Genomic DNA, 14,968 nt, shown 5'->3' on the forward strand with positions numbered 1-14,968 from the left:
TCTGAGAGCCAGGCTCAGATTCATGGCCTTTCCTGTTATACTGAATAGGAACATGCTTTGGAAATGATATGGAATTGAAATGAAAATAATCTCTCCTTCTTCTGCATTTCTGATTGTTCTTACAGTCAATTAGAAAATTTTAAAAGAGGTTTTACAAACAGAAGCTTGGAAGAAATCCAAGTCGTTGGCTGTACTGTCTCTGAGATCACAGTAGCTGTTTTCTTTCTTAACCTAATTCCAAGAGTGTATGGGCTCTGACAGGGCTTTTGAAGCCCTCGGCTCTTATTACAAGGTTTATTTTGATAATGCATCCTGTTAAACTAGAAGTACCAAAGAGAAGAGGTGGAGAAATTTTTTTTCTTTTAATAATAAAATGCCTCTGCTGGATATGTTGATTGAAGAAAATTATAGGAAAGCCAATGGGTCAGAAATAAGCACAAAAGGAATCTTTGAAAATAAAACATCAAATATAATTTGAAAGGGAACTTGATTGTCAGATAAAGAAAGTATGCAGAAATGATGTGATGAACAGAGATACTTGCTATAAGTGGACCTCTGGAATGTCTTATTTTACCCTTGCTATGATACAGTAACAGGTATGTGGGTCTGTATATGCTTGTGTAAGTGTGTGTGTATGTGTTTAAAGTTACAAAATAAGTGGATACAACAGGCTTGATTTTATCCTAAGGAAAAAAAATAACATCAGGATATGATTCCTTTCAAGTGAAAAATTATTTACAAAATAATAACAAGATATGATTCCTTTGAAGGGAAATTTTTTTTTTAAGCCAGCAAAAGGATATAAGAAATCTTCGGAGATTAAACTTAATACAAGTACCTGCAAAAGAAATAAACTTGTGACACTTAAAATTGAGTTTATTTTGCCATTAAAGAATGTATGGTTCTCCCTAATTAAATTCTAGTAGTTAGTGTAAGCCAGTTTGTACAGTTGTTTATAACTTTTGCTTTTGTGGCCAAGATTTCATTTCCCACCTGGACCAGTTAGCTTTAACATATGGACTACTTTAGTACACAGCTTGGTAGCATGGCTTCATGCTTACAGCCAGACATGAGTTCTGGGTAATGCCAATGAGAGTCTAGATGGGCTGCCACTACTGGACAAGGAAACCCATCTCTGCCCTGCTGAAGTGCCTTGCCACCTTGAAGCTCTGGAGTGTAGACAATGATCCTGTCATATATTTAAGAATATAATGTCCTGTCTTTGGATAATGATACAGATAAAATTGCATTGCAATCTATACATTGTTTAGCCCTGTTAAAAAATTACTTTCAACATACTATATATATAACTTGTGGCAGAAGCAGTCAGTGCTAAGCCTTGATAATAAGCTGCTCTGCAGGAGATGCCCTGCTGCTTGCTAATGCAGTTAGTTTGGCATTTGCAACTGTCACTGAGAATCCACATCATCCATCTATCTATCTTTCATAAAATCAGGACTTGATAATGAGTCACTAACCTCCACTAAGGATTAAAGGCCTTATAAACTTTCTAAGAAATTAATGTAAGCATACACAAAGATGTATCTTATCAAATACCAGAGAATTGTCAGTTTCTGAAAAGTCTAATTTTAACTAGTCCTCAACATCTGCGTGATTACAATTTGAGCTATTGTGAAGATGTGTATTTCTAGAATTTAAGAAGAGTCTGTCTTCAATGTGCTATTTAAAATGCCTGCCACAGTTGCTGATAACTTTGTGAAGAGGCTCGCTGTTTGAGTGGCTTCTCAGCTCTTTGACCTTCTCTAATCTTGGCAACATCTGTACTGCACCTCTTCGATTTAGATTGGGATAGCTTTGGAAAGCTTCAATGTTACATACGTAGGGACCCTGGATTGAGTAGATAACTAAGGACCTTACACCACCCCTCTATTGCATGCCATTCTCACATTGGGTAAATATGCTTTTTCCCTAATGGATTCATCCACTCCTGTTTTTCCAGGCGGAATACACCCTCTCAAACAGGAGCTCTCCGTGCCTTTTTTAAAATCCCACCCTGGGTGGCACCCAGGTGTGTAAAGACCATTCATTCAGTGATTGTGTTTTCTGCAGTAATGCCCAAGTGTCATTACATCACATTAATGTTCTTGTGATGAAGCCTCTATATTTCTGGAAGAAAAAAAAAAAGACAAGGAAGAGGTAGAGAAAAAAATAGCTATCTCTTATATTTGTTTTACACTTTATAGCACCTGTGTTTGATTTTTTGGGTCTTCTCAACAGCTATATGAAATAAACAGACAATTGTTATTGGCCTTATTTAACTTGGTAAAAAAACCAAGACTCAGAGACCACCTATATTAGTAAGAAATGAAAGCAAGAACTTAAAATCCATTTCTCCTTTCATGATATCCCCATAAACCATCTTGCCAAAGGTTGCTTTCTTAGGAAGCTTTCTTTTTCTGACTTTAAATAGGATACCTGCCTTTACCACTGACAGGTAAGTGTAATCGCTTTAAGAGGGGTGTTCTAGTTTGCTAGCTGCCGGAATGCACCACACCAGAGATGGATTGGCTTTTAATCAAAGGGGACTTATTTTGTTAGTTCTTCAGAGGAAAGGCAGCTAAGTTTCCACTGAGGTTCTTTCTTACGTGGGAAGGCTCAGGGTAATCTCTGCTGGCCTCTCCAGGCCTCTGGATTCCAACAACTTTCCCCAGGGTGATTCCTTTCTGCATGTCCAAAGGCCTGGGCTGAGCTGTGAGGGCTGAGATGAGGTATGCAGAGCTGCTTGGGCTATGCTACATTGCCCTCTCTCATTTAAGCACCAGCCAATTAAGTCAAACGTCATTAATTGTAGCAGGCACACCTCCTAGCCGACTGCAGATATAATTAGCAACTGATGAGGTTTATGTACCATTGGATCATGTCCACAGCAACAGAACTAGGTGCCTTCACCTGGCCCAGTTGACAACTGACTCTAACTACCACAAGGGGAGGGGAGAATGATTTGGGTTTAGAAACCATTGGTCATAATTTCCTATGAGGGATCATGCAAGGCTGAGAAGATGAGGACTGCAATTATGCCTCTGTAGGAATTATAACATTTTCAAGTGTTAATTATCTCAGTGTTCCTGAGGCCCTGAGTTATAGAGCTTGGCACATTTGAAGCTGTAGAGTGTAGACAGTAAACCTAACATATATTTAAGAGTGCGAGGTCTTGTCTTTGGGTTGTGGTGCAGATAAAATCACATTGCAATTTGTACATTCTTTAGATGGTTATGAAGTTACTTCCCACAGGGCATAATTTTCTCTTTGCAGCAGAAAAATATCTATGATAATTTCTTAGGCTCCCAAACTGGACTAGATGTGATTTACAGGAAGGAAGGAGAGACTTGGAAAAGATAGTACATATTTATGCACCCATAGTAAATAAATGCTTAGCAAATAAAAAAAGGCATTCAAATAATAACAATAAGGAGGCCACAGATTTAAGGCATCTGCTTGGATGTCCCAGCATGTTTTTTTTTCTATGCTCTATGGCGGGGGTTACGTTTCATTCTTTTTCTATGTGAGTTTCCCCTCATTGCAGCACCATTTGTTGATTTTTTTTATGTGTTTGTTTGTTTTGTTTGTTTGTTTGGAAAGTGCATGGGCCGGGAATCGAATCTGGGTCTCCTGCATGGCAGATGAGAATTCTACCACTGAACTACCCCCACACTTCTTATTCTAGCATGTTTATAACAAAATACTACAGACTCTGTACCATGACTTCCAGCATGTGTTAAGATGCTAGTTGGGACATGAAAACAGAGTCCTTCAATGAAACTTAGTCCAATAAAATGTCACCTGCTACATGAGCATTTCATATGGGATGTATACCTATTCAAGGACATGATATTTACTCATCTCTGGCATCTTAAAGCCAGGAGAACTTCATGCTTTTTGTTGCACAGTTTGCTTTTTTATTTTTGTAGGCTGAAGGCTTACCACATATCAAGCATGTGAGCTTAATATCCATAAAAGAGGAAACCATCTCTGAGATAATGATAAATGCACACTCATGTTTAGGTATAATCCTGAAATGATACATTGGGTCGTATGTAGACATAAGTCATCATTAATATGTCATTTTTTTATCCTTTGTGCTATGTCACCATTGTCACCCACCTCCTCATCTCTCACCTGGTATCTTCAGCTATATTAGTAGAATGTTCGAAGGATTCAAAATGGACTTCAGATAACCATCCCAAGCACATGTAACCTGCACATCATCAGCAGAGAGAATGCAGCATTTAAATCAAATTGATTTTTTATAAATCATGAGTGACTCAGTGGTAACTAGTGAAAAATAGGGAATGAATATAACTAGAATCTTTATCTTTTATTAAGATGGGTAGCATAATTCTTTTCTAGAAATGTTTTTTTTTTTTTGAAGATAACAACCCTGTAGTGACTTAAACACTATCTGCCAGATAAACAAACAGGTAGTGTAATATTTATTATTGTTACCTTAGTAATGGTAATCATTTGTAAAAAAAAAAAAAAAGGCATGTTCTCTCCTTAGTTACTACTCCATTTCCTTACACTTACACAAGACAGTGCTTTGCAAAATCCTTTCATTGTATTATTTCATTTAATCTAAAGGGGATGTTTTTCCATCTCTCAAAAAAAAAACAACAATAACAACAAAACCTTTCCATTTAAAAGTAAATAAATACAAAGCTCTGTAAATGAGAGTATGAGAACTTGTGTAAACAAACCTCTGCTTTCCAGCCACCGCTGGGTGTGCGTTACCCTAACAGGTCACTCCTGGAGATTTATTGGGCCTTCGCCACCTGTGTGACAAAGACCATCATCACACCTGGTCAGCTTCCTGCAGACAAAAAGGGGGTCCAAGCACAGCACCACAATCAGTGGTAGAACGTATTTCAGACTTTGGCATGGGTTCTAATTTCACAATTTTAGGTGTTTACTTCTAGCTGCTCTAAAATACTGGAGACTAAAAGAGATATCAATTTAATGATTCAGTATTCATATTCATTTGTTAAATCCTTTCTTTTATGTATAATTCCACTATCCCTTTGATCTTTCCATACCTCTCCCTGGGGTTGTTTGGACTATGGCAATTCTAAATTTTTGCTACTGGAAGAGCCTATCACTAATATGGGGTAGGGAGATGGAACTATGTGATGTTCTGGAGAGGCTGAGCTAGGTTTCAGGATTTATCTGATCTAGGGACCCATCTGTAGGTTGTAGGTTTCTGGCAAATTGCTCTAGTGCCTGGATTCCTTGTGGAATCTTATAAATTGCCCTAAGTGTTCTTTAGGATTGGCTGGAATGGTCCTGGTTGGGGGTTGGCAGATTATGGCAAGGTCTACCTGAAGACCAGATTATGGTTGCTCTACCTTTGTGTAAGAGCCACCTCCAGAGTAGCCTCTCGACTCTATTTGAACTCTCTCTGCCACTGATACTTTATTAATTGCACTTCTTTCCCCCCATTTGGTCAGCATGTAATTGTCGATCCCATGATGCCAGGTCTGGATTCATTCCTGGAAGTCCTTTCCCACATTGCCAGGGAGACTTACACCTGATTAACAGAATTTGATTTGGGGTAGAGGAAGATTCATCCTTGAAAAACTTGACTCAAATACTGAAAATATACTTGTTCTCATCTAACTTTAATCTTTCTTTCCAGTCCTGTCTCCTCTAAGCAGCCCTGTTGAATGTTAATGAGCTTATATTTTATTCAACCTCAGTCAGTCATTTGGGGGTAATTAATCTGCGTTTTACACATCCTGTCTCTATTTTAATGAGTAAACTTTGAGCAAAGCAGGCTTCCACCACTGGGTATTTGCTTCTGCTTGTAGAGGCAAATGAGCAGTGTGTATTTGGTTCCTGTTTTGCTGTCCTTGTTATTGGATTCAGTAGTAAAGAGGAATGTGGAAATCATTAATCAGAGTGTAAAGACTGGTTTTCATGGTAACTGCAAAACACAGAGACACCCAAACCCATCCACAAAAGAAAAACAGAGCCAGTCATTTTGCTCAACTGACATGTATATGCTAATCATTCTACAACACAGGGATAGTCAAATAGAAAACAGTCAGCAAACCACATTTGCTCTTTTAGGAAAGACCAGCATAAGTATTAAATGTAAAAGCAGAAGCAGATTCTTTTTCCATCTCCATTAGTTATGTTCCCCTTGTTACTTTTTTACTTTGCGTGAGAATTTAGGCACCCTTAAATTTTGTCTCATAACATGGTGTGTCCAAGGTATCGCACGTTCCTGGTAGATGCGATTTTAGTTTATTAAGATTTTCCCATATCTGCCTTTAAATTCACATCCATAAGGGCAGTTACTACCATTTTTTATCAGCCTGTCCTAAAATAATTATTTTAAAAATTAATACTCAGCCTCCTCTAAATTCATTTTCTCAGTGTCTTTTAATAGTCTCTGCCAAATGGCTTTGAGAACTATTTTAATCTGAAGTTTAGAGTATTACCTGTTAGCCTTTATAAAATGCTTAGAAAAATGTCTCCAAACCTGCTATCATATTTGTTATGACTGAAGGAACCCTTCATTTAAATTAAAATAGGGTTTTTTGAACCAGGAAACATGTTTTTCTTTATTCTTTTGTTCCAAAGACTATACTAATAGATCTATAAATGAAGGAGGTTGTTTCAAGTGCATTACATTTGTCTATAACTTTATTACCAGGTATAGAAATCATATGGAAACCAAGTGGATTTATTAAAAGCACCTGAATAGGGGCATAATGATGTGCATAATTTAATAATAGCCAAGATTATATCAGATCTGAGAGTTAAAAAAAAAGTCTATATCATGGAGAAAGGTTCAGATAGAAATTATATAAAGGGATGGTAAAGAAAAAAAGACTTGCTTGTGGTCAGGCAGAGGACCCAAAACAATTGGTGTGAATCAAGAGAAGGAGTTTTCTTGGGTTGCCCAAGTTGTGAGAAGAAAAGAGAGTGTGGAGCCCAAGGAGGGTGATGAGAAGAGTGAGAAGATCTGGTTTTCAAAATGGGCTATGGCCCTCACTTCTTGTATGGTATGGACAAACCATTTAACTTTAGTGGCCTTCAGTAAATGTCATCAGTGGAGAGAGAAGATTTGACTTGGTGACCTCCAATATCCATTCCAGCACTAAAATTTGTATCGCGTTACTCTCGCTGCTGGAACCTGGCATCCCTCTTCCTGCCCCCCCTTCCCTGGGCCTCAGTTGCACTTTGCATGTTACCACTTGAGTTATGTTTTTCACACCACCACCACTTTGCGTGATTTATGAAGTGTTGTTTTTAAGGAGAATTTTGGTATTTAAATGACCTAATTTCCCAGAGAATGTGCTATTTAAGATATTGGCATCAACAAAATTACAGAATCATAGAATATTAGCGTGTAAATGACCCTTAGAGGAAACTGTTGTTTATGAAATTTTTTTAAAAATTTTGATCAACACTTACTCAAATGTGATACAAGCTCTAAAATAGAAATAGCTAAACAAGTAATTACTGAGTCGAAAATGGAAATGTCAATTTATGTGCAGTTGAACTAATTGATTGTTAGTGGAGGGTAGCCAGTCATAATTGCCAGCAGCTCCACTTTTAACATAAGACCTGTCCTACGCTGTCAGAGAACATAATTAAGCAAACAGTTTCAACACGTTTAACACTGACCTCATCAAAGTGAAACATTGAAATTCATGTTTCTACCACTTCATTCATCTTCATAATCATCACAACCTTACTATATAACTGTCTTGGGTTGGGTTTCTCTGGAAATAGACTTTAAGGTGGAGATTTGTGTGCAGAAAGTTTATTGGAAATGGTCTTGTGAGCAATCCTATAAGAGAGTGAGGCAAGCAGTATTGAACAAAAGGAGAAGGTGGGCATCAGTATAGCCACAGGAGTGGTTTCAGCCCATCCCGTGGGCATCCCTGGACCTGCTTTTCTTTTTTCCATGAAGGCTATGACTTCATACTCTCTCACTGACCAGCATTGGATGTTGAAGGAATAGGCAACTCTCTTAGGCTGAAAACAGTTCTCTGAATGTGACTTAAACCTAGGGCTATAAAGCTCCAGTGGCAGAGGGTGGCATGAGTACCTCAGCCTTGAAGGAGAGACCCCTTTTCAGGCACTGGGCTATGCCCCTTCTATGGTGTATCTTGTAAAATCATAGCAATAACTCTGAGTTAGCTATTACAATTATCCCTTTATTACTAAGAGGAAATGGAGGCTTAGAGAATTTAAGTAACTTGTTTAAGGTTATACAGCAGGTAATAGGGTGTGACAGATTCCAACTTAGTTCACTGACTGCAGCCTGAGCTCCTCCTCTTTCTAGCTTTTAAGGATTTGGCCATCCAGATAATGTCCCCTTGAAATTATCATGATGTCTTTAACTAGATAATGGCCTTGCAGTGCAGTTTAAATTCATGTCAATAGTGCTATATAGTTCCACTTAAACTTAAAAGAAATATGGAAATCTTTTTATCCATATTAAAATGGATATGATATGGCACATTATTTATACTATCCCATAAGATGTTAGGTCATATCTAATACTCAGCTTACATACACGCTTTGTGGAAATTTGCTGCTTCTGTAGAGCTCCATAACCTGTGATTATCAGCATCTACAAGTATAGACTTTGGGAGGTAAGGTTTGGGTAGATTGGTGGAGAGTTGGTGTCGAGTGTATGTACTGTCTATCTCTTATTTTTATAAACAAGTCTCAGACAATGTAACATAATAAAACATCTTGATTAATAATAATAGCTATTGGATGTAATATATTAATGCAAATTTAAAAGGATAATTGTGAGAGCCAGTTTTCAAAAAGTTGAAACCAACCCAATTTTCCTTTTAATTATAAGTAAAATTATACTATGGAACAGCCTATTTTTCAACTGTAATCTTCCTACAAAAATATCTTTATATATTGTGTGTTAATGTGCCTTCTACACAATTCATTTTCAGGCATTCAAACATATGGCTAAATTACACAGAAAATTATCTTAACTTCTAAATAAGTAATTTACGAGATCTTTGGCCAAGAGAGATAAAACCATAAAAAGGAGTAGTAGTTGTAGATAATTTTATTATTTTTCCATATTCTCTGCCCACTGGTAATTGAGGATTTTGTTTAGGTTTCTTGCATGATGAGAAAAGGTTATATTTCTTAAGTATTCTCAATCTCTCCATTTTAGGCTCCACTTGACCTATTGTATTAGTATTTCTCTTGATGGCATGTGGCAGAACCCCAACTCAATCTGGCTTAAACAAAAATGGAATTTATTGATCCGGGTAATTAAAAAGTCAGTTATAAGGCTTGCCATGGGTCAGAAGGCCAGGCTACTCTCAAGCTCCTGCCCTCTTTTTCACTTCCATTTTGTCTTTTGTCGAATTCTCAGAATTGACCTCCTGTCTGAGGCTGGATGGCTGCAGTACTTCTGGCCTGTTCCTCCCATGTTTAAGAATCGGAACAGACACCTGCCTCTCTCCCAATAGGCCAGCAAAAGCCTCATTTTATTTTCCTCAATGGCTCTGAACATATCACTGTGGCCAGGTGAGGCCTGAACCAAGTGTGCATCCCTGGAAACAGGAAGGGATTCAGTACCAACTAGGCTCCTTTATGTCTCCATGGGAAGGGTCAGGGCAGAACATCCCCAGAATGTTATTGGGAATTTTTTCCCTCAAAAGAATATGAGGAATGTTATATAGCCAAAAGCCAGCAAATACCCACTGCTGTTACTTAAATCTGTAAACTTTTCTTCTCAGAAAGCAGTTGCCAACAAATTTACAGCCTAAATCATGTGATATTCTGCATGCCCTCGGGGTCTGAGATAAAAATACAACCAGACCACAAATAATAATACATTCCAACAATAACGTGATGCTTCATGAGAAGAAACCTACATAAGTCCTAAAAGCAGGTGCAAGTTATATGCAAAGCCCATCTAACTATTCATGATCATGAGTTTCCATGGACCTTGAGAGACTGTATTATTAGGACGAAAAACTTCCCTTCAAGTTCACTGTGAGTTGATAATTTTGCAAACTGTCTTTTAATGTTCCTGGAAAGATAAGGAATAGCCCTATCATTTTGGAAAGAACTGGTCGGTGGCAACTTGTCAAGGTTACTCCTGTGAAATGGGAAAGTCATGTTTAAACATGAGTGCATTATTTTCAATGTTTGATTTTGTCGTGATTTTTAATAGCTTTTGTGATTGTTCCTGGAGGGATGGAAAATGTATATAGCAGATGACTCTTTCCATTAACCTTGCCAGAATATAATCTTAGAATCTAACTACAAGTATTAGAATGAACGGATTTCTTTTCTAGGCAAGGGTTCAGAATTCGTACATCTAACTCATCTAAAGCTTACAAGGGTGATTATAATTGGTGGGTTAGAAAAAAATAATTCTAAACCTTGTTATAGAGTTCTGCATCAAACCAGCTTATGTAAATTTCATGTTCACACATTGAAGACAACTTTCTGGTAAAACATTTGCTTATTTATTGAACACATTACTGACTGTATACCACTGATGGGGTTAAATACTTTCCTCCACTTGCAGTATTGAAATTTTCTCTCTTGCCCAGATGGGTGTAAAAGCAGTTGCTTCAGGGAAGTAATGGTGAGGAGGGTACATTAGTTACCTAGGGCTGCTATAACAAAGTATCACAAACTGGCTGGCTTAAGAACTGGGTCTTCTCTCATAGTTCTGGAGCTTAGATGTCTGAAATCAAGGTGTTGGCAGGTCCATACGCCCTCTGAAAATTCTAGGGAAAAATTCTTTCCTGCTTTTTCCTTGTTTCTGGTGGCCCTAGGCATTCCTTGGCTGTAGCATTAACTCCAGGTTCTGCCTCCACCTTCACATGATCATCTCCTTCCTGTGTTTATCTGCTTCACAGTGTATTCTCCTCTCTGTGCCTATCCTGTGTCTCTTCTCTTCTCTTGTTGTGTGGGACAAGCCCCATCCTAATTCAGTATGACCTCCTTTTTATTTGATTGCATCTGCAAAGACCCTATTTCCAAATAAGGTCTCATCACAAGTACTAGGGGTTTGAGCTTGAACGTATCTTTTGGGGGACACAATTCAACCCATAATGAGGTGGTTAAGAAGAGGTATGGACCTAAAATAACCCACTCTGGTTGAGAAATGTTGAAGGGACAGATCCCGATGTAGGTAAATGACAGATGTCCCACTGGGAAAGTATACACTGTGCTGAAATAGGCAGTCAGTGCTCTCCAGGTAAATAGTTGGTATCCAGTTCAGCCTAAGAAAGATAGGTGCAGCTAGGGGTAATAAAGGTCCCTGCAGGCAATCAGAGGGAACACATAAATGATGGACTTAAATGCACACATTTCTCTGGGATCCATGCAGGCACAAGACTTTAGACCCTGAAGGTTACTGGGAGCTTGTCAGAACCTCCCATCCTAGGGACTGCAGTTCTGGGGAATTTATCTAGCCAGGGACTCAGAGCAGGGAAATAAGACAGAAATCCAACAATCAGAAGAGAATATTATTGGAAACTTAGTCCCAAGAATTAAGCAAAGGTCAGGCTTATTTCCCGTAGTGTGAAGCAAGCAACTTCAGCATCACCTGAACAAGCTTATTGGAAATGCAAACTCATGGGCCTGGTTATGATCAACTGAAGAGGAATCTGCATTTAAACAGTCTCTAGGTATTTCATATTTGTATTTAAGGATAGAGAAGGTCTAGGACCCATGACGAGGGCTTAGATGGTTCAGTAGTTTGCTGTAGTGCTGGGGCCTTAAAAATTGGACTTTAGGAGAAGTAGGCTCTGTTGAGCTCTCTTTCTGTGTTATTCCATGTACTCAGTTCTTTTCCTGTATCTTTTCATTTTATCTTTACTCCAACTCTGTGAGTTGGGTATTTTTCTCATTTATAAATCAAGAAATTGAGTTTCAAAATAGTTAAATAACTTACTCAAGATTAGACTGCTTATAAGTGATCTAGTCTGAATTCCAAAAATCTTTTTATCATGGAAGAATCCAAGAATTCACAAAAGTAGAGAGAGAAAACTCTGTGTCCCTGTCTCTGAGCTTTAATAATTATCAGCAATTTCCATTCACATTTCATCTTTCCCTATCACAATGTATATACGTTCTTTCTTTTGTTCTTTTTTTGGAACCTGGATTTAATGCAGGCCTGGATGGCTCCATTGTGCTGTACCCACCATATTATCCATTTTCTTGAATCGCTCTGATGGTTACAAGGATTGTCACAGACCTTGATATAGAACAGGGCCCAGAGTCATATAAATGGAGCCAAAGGGGGAGAGGAAGCTTATAGAGCCTGAGAAGAAGACAGATCTGAAGATAGTTATTGATAAAGGAGTCCTTAGCCAATGTATCTTTGTATGAGTAATAGATCTCTTGCTTCCAGAAGTAATTAATTCTCCAGCTGATAAATATTTATGAGCATTTACAGTATATTGGGCACTGTGCTGAGTAACTGGTTTACAAAGCCTTACATGATCTAGCCTTTGCTTATCTCTCTAGCTCACCTGATCCTACCACTCCCTTCCTCCTTCACCAGGTCTCGTTCATGTTAGTGGTCATTTCCTCAGTAGGCCCTTTGGAACTTTAGTTCATTACCCATGGTGACTCCCCTGCCTGGAATTTTTCACTTTACCATCCTACCATGCTTTGCTAATTTCAATTTCTTTATTAAACCCCAATATAAATCTTACTCAGAACAGCCTTTCTACCCCTATTTCCCTCCTCCTACTGCTGCCCTTCCCCCAAATAGACTGAATTATATTTCATGATATGAGCTTACCATACTCAGTAATTAACATGACCTGGAATCTGAGCTCCAAGGGGACAGTGACTGGGCTTGTCTTATTCATTCCAATTGCCATGGCCTACACAAGGCTGGCCCTCAAAGGGCTATGACAGACAAAGTGAATGCGTGCATAAGTATTCCCAAGCTTTCCTTCATTCATCCACAAAAGGAGATTCTGACATTGCTGGCTCACTTTCTTCCTCTCTTTTACTTTCCAAAGAGGACTGACATTGCCAAAGCATCTCTTAGGAACTTTTGTGATACAGAATATGTGGACAATTGATGGGCTTCCTAGAGAAGTGGAGGAGCTGTGAAGTATGAGAAGAACTAAAAATTGCTGCAAATTATCGATTGCATATGAAATTGACAATTCTAAATGCTTACTTGCTGTATTATTTCATTTAATTCTCATGGTAATCCTGTGGGTAAGTATAATGATAAAGTTGATTGTATCATTACTGATAAAATGGTAACATACCTTTAGCCTCTGCCCTCAGGTTGACAAGCTGTGTTAGTTAGATTCAGTTGTCAACTTGGCCAGGTGAGCATACCTAGTTCTGTTGCTGCGGACACAAGCCAATGGTACGTGAACCTCATCTGTTGCTAATTACATCTGCAGTCGTTTAAGAGGCGTGTCTGCTGCAATGAGTGACGTTTGACTTAATTGGCTGGTGCTTAAATGAGAGAACGCATGTAGCACAGCCTAGCAGCTTGGCATTCCTCATCTCAGCACTAGCAGCTCAGCCCAGGCCTTTGGAGATGCAGAAAGCAGTCACCCCTGCAGTCTGCTGGTCTTCTCTCCAGGCCCCTGGGAAAGTTGTTGGAACGCAGGGGCCTGGAGAGAAGACCAGCTGAGACCATCTTGTACCTTCCACGTAAGAAAGAACCTCAGTGGAAAGTTAGCTGCCTTTCCTCTGAAGAACCAACAAAATAAATCCCTTTTATTAAAAGCCGATCTGTCTCTGGTGTGTTGCATCCCGGCAGCTAGCAAGCTAGAACACAAGCCTTTTCTGGTAAAGCCTGATATTCAAGTGAAAGAGCTGTGTGGAAAAATAGCCGAAAAGGCCTTGTGAACAAAATAATAGAGAGAGTAGAGTTTGCTCAGATATGATAAAAATTCTGCATGGACTCAGCTAGCCTTGTGCAGTACTCAGAATATTGAATATAAAACAGGATGCCCGCTATGCACTGAGATCCTGTAATGGGATGGAGGTTTTTATATAATTTAGGAAGTGGCAGAGTACTGCAAAACAGATGATTTATTTCCAACTCAAATCTAAGCAGGAAGCACCATGGTTCTTCAATTCTAGAAGCATCTTTCTTTGCCTTTAAGCATTCCTAATATTAGAATTCACCTCACATTGTTTGAAAATTTACCCTGACAGTGTTTCTTCCCTCATCCCTCGCAAAAAACACTATTACTAAATTGATGGTGGATCATATAATTTAAGACATCTTAGAGTGTAAAAATGTGAGAAATTTTTCTAATCAAATGTGCAAAAAAAAACACTCAGGTTAGATGAGAATAGGCAGAACCACAGTTATTTCTGGGCTTAGCAAAGCATCAACCAGTATTTTTATCTTTCCTAAGAACTCAAACTCAGCACTTCTGATCTCAAGTCAAAAAAAACATAGAAATACATATGATAGACAAGATGTATTCTCTTAGACATCTGGTTAAAGGTGTGCACAAGTTCTATAGAAAATAAATGGAAACTAATTTCAAACCTCTTTTTTATAGTTTATTTTATATAATGATATGCATAGTTACCTGCCTCACAGCTCTTACTACAAAGGATAGATTGTTCCTTTTCGATGTATCCTATTGCCATCTTTAGAATGTTTTTCTTGTAATATAGCATTATATTTTATATGTGGATCATATTTGATATTTTCTGACCTGTCTTCTTCTTGGCAGTTTGTTAACAGTGGTGCCTAGAATTGGGAATCTCAAGTAAATTGTATTTTCTTATCGTACTTTGTCTTCAGAATGGTGTTGAGTGAGTTGCTGTAGCACATTGTGGGGACACAGGTTTAGGGCGCAACAGAAACTTTCAGCAAATGATCCCTTTGTTACTTGCACAGAATAAAGAATCCAGAAAGGGCAGATAAGCATGAAGAGTCCAACAGAGGAGGGGAAGAAGTCCTATCACAGCTGGTCTCCTGGGGTGGCCCAGAACT

The sequence above is a fragment of the Tamandua tetradactyla genome, chromosome 15, assembly GCF_023851605.1.
Source record: "Tamandua tetradactyla isolate mTamTet1 chromosome 15, mTamTet1.pri, whole genome shotgun sequence".
NCBI lineage: Eukaryota > Metazoa > Chordata > Mammalia > Pilosa > Myrmecophagidae > Tamandua > Tamandua tetradactyla.